The following is a 6295-nucleotide window of genomic DNA, read 5'->3' as shown; positions in this document are numbered from 1 at the left end:
CTGGGAAAAACACTAGCAAGTCCCTTTTTACCTGTGTGTTCCCAGGGCTGAGCGGATCTCACTGTCTGTGTTCTGCGGAGAGATGAGGCCCTGTCTCTGGTTCTGTGCTGGGGGAGACCTGGACAGTCTGGCTCAGCAGGAGGGAATTAAGGGGTGCCCTTGCTGCCAGAACACTAGGCTCAGTGGTATGTCAGCGTGTCAAGTGACCGTCCCCAGGGGGTCCCGAACAGAAAACCTCTTACACAGTCTGAACTGTTTATATTTTTAATGATTATTTCTGACGTTTGCCTTGAGTCTGGCACTGATAGCAAGGTTCTCAATGAGGACAGTCAATGTATCTTGGCTCTCTGCTCCAGTGGTTTTTGTTGGTTTTCTTCAGTTGTTTGGACAAGAGATTTGCATATTCTGCTGCTTCCTCCTCTTCCTTCTGAGTGCGTTGCTTTTCGAGAGCAAGAAGTCTGAGTCTCTCGGGCAGCCCTTGGGGAATTAGCAATGTTTGGTTCTTAGGAGCCTTGGTCCAGAGTTTCTTGCCTTCCTTTCGCAGGGGTTTGCTCAGTATATATTGACCGACATCATCTGTTTTGGAACGGTAGAACAGCTGGCGGATTCTGCCAGCCCTCTTGGGACCAAGTCGAGGAGGCCCCAGGAATCCCCCACGTCTGAATCTCCTCCTCCTCCTCCCATGCCCCCATCTCCTCGACCTCCATCTCCTCCTCCTCCCTTCCCCCCATCTCCTCCACATCGCTGCTGTTGGGGTCCTCCTGGAGCTGGGGCTTCGCTGGGGCACTGGCCCCTTGACCCCCAGCAGCACCTCCCCTTAGCACCGCAGCAGGTGCAATCCAAAGGCAGAGCACGGCCAGGGGAGAAGGCAGAGCGCACAGAGACTTGTGCTGCTCGCACGGGCAGGAGCAGGGAGGCGAAAATCTCCCCCCAGTGACGCTGGGCCTGGCTCTGCTGCCATGAGGATGCCCCCTGGGCTGCGTTGCCTGGGCAGGGGGAGAAGCTGATGGCTCCATCTGCCGCCGGAGTGCCAAAGCAGCCCGAGCCTAGACCAACAGAGCCCGGCTCGCACAGGATCGGGGGCTCTTGAAGCGGGCTAAAAGCGAGTCCCGCCAGGAGCCCGGCTTCGGCTGAAGCCCGCTGGGCTGCTCTCGCAGCTGGCTCTGTCGGGTCAACGATCCCAGGGCGATCGGCGGGGTCTGTAACGTCGCCTCCAGCTCCCTAGGAGCCGCTCCCACGATCAAATCAGCCCCACTCGCTAAGAGCAATTTAAAATCAGCTTTTCCATTAATACTTCAGTCACTTTCTAGGGGAAAGTGCGCGCTCCCTGGTTGACAGAACCATTCAAACATCTTCACGTCCTACTAAAGCATTTACAACAAGCCGGGCTCGGCTCCCTAGCAGCACCGAGCACCGCCTGCAGTAGCAGCCCTAGCCTCGTGGGCCGCTCCACCACTGTGACGACGGGCTCAGTGCCAGCACGGGCCGCGGCCCCTTCTGCTAGGGAGGGACTAACTCCACCAGGAGCCAGGCCAGGCTAGAAGGTGAATGATGCCAGGCAGCTCTGCATCCCTGGGGGAGCGACAGGGTCCCATAATAACAATAGGGGTCAGGAGCCTAAATACCTTGTTGATCTGGGCCTGGAAGAGAGGAGACCAGGAGGAGCTTAGAGAGTGGAGTGTGTGAGGCTGATGAGAGATGGGGACAGGTGTGACACTTGTACCGGGACCCGGAGCTCAAAACGTCTGTAACTGGGGTGGAATGGAAGGGGTGGGGTTCCAGCAAACATGATGTACCCCAGATTTCTATAGACAGGCATGTAGAGTGCATGTGTGTCAGCAGAAGGCGAGGGGGTGGGAGGGATAGGTCAGTGGTTTGAGCATTGGCCTGCTAAACCCAGAGTTGTGAGTTCAATCCTTGAGGGGGCCATTTACAGATCTGGGGCAAAAACTGGGGATTGGTCCTGCTTTGAGCAGGGGGTTGGACTAGATGAGGTCCCTTCCAACCTTGATATTCTATGTGACCTGATTTCATATTCTTGCAACTGCATCCATGTTTTCTTTAACTGTGGCCTCATAGCAGGTAGGAATTTCCTCCTGTCACGGAGTCCCTGGGCGATACTCTGGAACTGCTCCCCATGAAGCCAGTCAGGACTCTGGGGCAATCGCCTTTCTGTGAGCAGCCTGTCTTCAGGACACACAGCTCACACAGCTTCCACCTTCCTGGGTCTGACCTCGGAGCATTCAGCATCCTCTGCCCCTCCGTGCGCTTCCCCCAGCGAGTCCGCTCAGGCAGGGCTCCTGGGGAAGTCAGAGGGTCCTGCACCCCAACTTCGCAGTCAGACTTGACTCTCAGCCAGCCAGTAAAACAGAGGTTTATTAGATGACAGGAACATGGTCTAAAACAGAGCTTGCAGGTGCAGAGAACAGGACCCCTCAGCTGGGTCCATTTTGGGGGGGGGGGCAGTGAGCCAGACAACCACGTCTGCCCTTCACTCCATGTCCCAGCCAGCCCCAAACTGAAACTCCCTCCAGCCCCTCCTCCTCTGGGCTTTGTTCCTTTCCCGGGCCAGGAGGCCACCTGATTCCTTTGTTCTCCAACCCTTTAGCTCTCACCTTGCAGGGGGGAAGGGCTCAAGCCATCAGTTGCCAGGAAACAGGGTGTCGGCCATTCTCTGTGTCCAGACCCCTGTACACACCTGCCCTCTAGGGCTCTGCAATGATCATACACCCTTCTCCCACCCCCTAGATACTTAAGAACTGCATAGGGGAAACTGAGGCACCCCCACAATATTCGGAGGAAACATTAAGAACAGTCCCACTTCGTCACACCTCCCTACTGAGAGCAAGTGTAAGTTGGATCTTGCTGGGTAAAGCCAGTTTTTGGCCCCACCCTCCCACACTCCTGCTGCCTAAAGGAAGAACCAGTCTTGCTGCTCCCAGAGCATGAACAAATTCTGAAAAGTGCTCCCAAGGCAAGTTCCTTCCTGACCCTCGTTAGGTTGGATTGTGCCCTGAAGCATGAGGGTTTACAGCCCTTCCCAAATTTTTTAGTGATTACTAAAACAACCTTTAGTATCTAACTCTGGATACTCACCTCATCCAAATAAAATTATTCTGGGAATCTTGCCAAGTCCTTGGCCTCAACAACATCCTGGGGCAATGAGTTCTGCAGGCTAATTATGCATTATGTAGCAGAGCATTTCCTTTTATAGCATCATCTGCTTTTCATCTAATCCTTTATTCTACACTGATTTTTAAAACCCTGATCCACGGTTTGTTCCTTTCCTGCACAGCTGTGTTCATGGCACACGCTTATGGACCCAGCTACCTTCTTCCTCCAGTCTCACCCACCTCAAAGGGAATGATTCCTACCATCAATCCCGCATGGGGCTAACAGTGCCACTCTCGCATAAGGGGAAGGGACTGGCTTTGTGTTCTGGATTTGTACAGCACCTAGCACAACCCTGGTTCAGGCATGGGGCTCCTAAGAGCTGAAGTAATACAAAATCATCATCATAATAATAAATAAGGGGTGTCAACATTCCTCCCCCACTCTGAACTCTAGGGTACAGATGTGGGGACCTGCATGAAAACCTCCTAAGCTTACTTTTACCAGCTTAGGTTAAAACTTCCCCAAGGTACAAATTAATTTTATCCTTTGTCCTTGGAATATCCACTGCCACCACCAAACTCTAACTGGGTTTACTGGGAAACATAGTTTGGACACGTCTTTCCCCCCAAAATCCTCCCAACCCTTGCACCCCACTTCCTGGGAAAGGTTTGGTAAATATCCTCACCAATTTGCATAGGTGACCACAGACCCAAACCCTTGGATCTGAGAACAATGAAAAAGCATTCAGTTTTCTTACAAGAAGACTTTTAATAGAAATACAAGTAAATAGAAGTAAAGGAATCACCTCTGTAAAATCAGGATGGTAGATACCTTACAGGGTAATTAGATTCAAAACATAGAGAATCCCTCTAGGCAAAACCTTAAGTTACAAAAAAGACACACAGACAGGAACAGTCATTCTATTCAGCACAGTTCTTTTCTCAGCCATTTAAAGAAATCATAATCTAACACATACCTAGCTAGATTACTTACTAAAAGTTCTAAGACTCCATTCCTGTTCTATCCCCGGCAAAAGCAGCATACCGACAGACACAGACCCTTTGTTTCTCTCCCTCCTCCCAGCTTTTGAAAGTATCTTGTCTCCTCATTGGTCATTTTGGTCAGGTGCCAGCGAGGTTACCTTTAGCTTCTTAACCCTTTACAGGTGAGAGGATTTTTCCTCTGGCCAGGAGGGATTTTAAAGGGGTTTACCCTTCCCTTTATATTTATGACAAGGGGGCAGAAAAGTCTGATCGGATTCTCCCCTAAGCAGATGGGAAATATCAGGCTTATTAATGTGCTAAAGAGACTGTGATGGCTACATTAAACAAATTTAAAAAAAAAACAAACTTTCAGAATGAACCTCTGGGTATTAAAAGGGAGGTGAATGACTTGGAAAAGTGCTGTGATTTTCACTCAGTGGCATGCAGTGGGCATGTGGTGCTGTGCCACAAGAACTGCATGCCCCAGACTGTTAGACACTAACTCCAGACACTGCTAGAACATGATTCACCGTTTATTTAAAAGGGGGGACTTGTTTCTCTCAGGAGGAGACGGGTTAAACAAGAAAGAGACTCAAAATCAGTGTCTGAAATTTAACCCTTTCCGGGCCTTGAAGGAGACGCAGTTGGGTCACTTATAAATGACTGAGTGTTATGGTAGCACCTAGAGCTCAGCTCTTGAGGTCAGGGCTGCATTGTACTGAGCGCTGCACAGAGACACAGTGAGAGACAGTCCCATCCCCCGCTCGAGATCAGGGGCCCCTTATGCCAGGCTGGGGAGCAGGTCCCCTTGCCTCCAAACCCCTCTGCAAATGAGTTGGCAGCATGTGGAGCTGATTGATCCTTTTTGTTTCTTGTTTCAATTCAGTTCCTCCGGTGGGCGGGGGGAGGGAAATGGACAATTCATGAAATGGAGTCAGACTGATCTTTGAAAACAGCGTGAGAAAACTCAAACTCTGTAACTGCCATTTCTGGGTGGGATCTGGGGTCCCTCTGACCTCAGGGCCAGGGGGCACAGGAGGAGGAGGGGAGGGTGGCGTGGCGTTGATAGCCATGTAAACAGAGTATTAGGGAAGGTTTCTGGCTGTAAGAACCATAGCACAAAATGTCCACTGGAAACCAAAGGACAGCACTTTGCTCATCACAGAGAGCAGGGTTCCTCTTGAAAGCCTCCTATCTCCACACCCAGAGAAGGGGCTGCATGCAGAGCAGACTCAGGAAAGGGGGTGGGGAGAACACGGGGGTGGGGGGGAGGAGAGAGATTGAAATTGAGGTGAGGAAAGGAAGGAGGGAGGACTGAGAAAAGGGGGAACAGGAGAAATACAGGAAGGGGACGGAGGAAGAGAAAGAATTGGGATAGACGCAGGAACTGGAGAAGGAAAGAGAGAGGAGAGGAGGGAGAAGAAGAAAAACCTGAAAGAATCAGGGAGGGAAAATAGGGAGCAGCCCCCAGCGACTGCGATAAAAAACCCCAGAGCTGGGAATGAACTCCGCATTCACGGCCCCTGGAATCAATGTGCACCTCTGAGAGGTGAAACACTGATGGGGGGTTGGGGGGTCAGATTGCACCCTTCAGCCTGGCCCCCCTCCATGCACCATGTAACCTAAACCAGCTCCCCACATCTGCCTGGAATCAGGGCCTCAGCCTGCAAACCCCAGCAGCCTCTCTCGCTCCCCCGTTCCCCGCACACTGCCCCCTAGGTCAAGTGGCTGCAACGCGGCTGTTAGCCCATCTTGGGTCTTTGTCCCAGCCCTGCAGCCAGCCAGCCACGGGCCCTGCATAATCCAGCAGGTTTTGGTCATTGCCTGACTGCTGCGTATGATCTGCATGCTCTGGTCCTCTTTGGCTCCTGGCAATCAGCAAGCAAGAAGTGGCCATGAGCCACGAGGCTCCTATCATGGCTCTAAATCACGGGCTTGACCCCCTGGGTCCTTTACTGCCGTGGCAGGTTGTTAGACACTGCAATGGCCCACGCTGTCTGTTCCCTGCTGCACACGTAGGAGGGGTGAACCAAAGGGCTCTGTCCCCTTGGTGCACTTTGTGCTAATCTGATCAGTGTCGTGACAAATGTCCCGCCACGCCGGTAAAGTTTCATTCATTTCAACAGCGCATGTAGTTAAGGCTCTTGGTGCCTTGTCCAATCCAAGATCAGGATGCTAATAGAGTATATGGCCCCGCC

This window comes from Chelonia mydas, unplaced genomic scaffold (genome assembly GCF_015237465.2).
Source record: "Chelonia mydas isolate rCheMyd1 unplaced genomic scaffold, rCheMyd1.pri.v2 scaffold_92_arrow_ctg1, whole genome shotgun sequence".
NCBI classification, from domain to species: Eukaryota; Metazoa; Chordata; order Testudines; family Cheloniidae; genus Chelonia; species Chelonia mydas.
Note: the sequence above shows the minus strand (reverse complement) of the source record.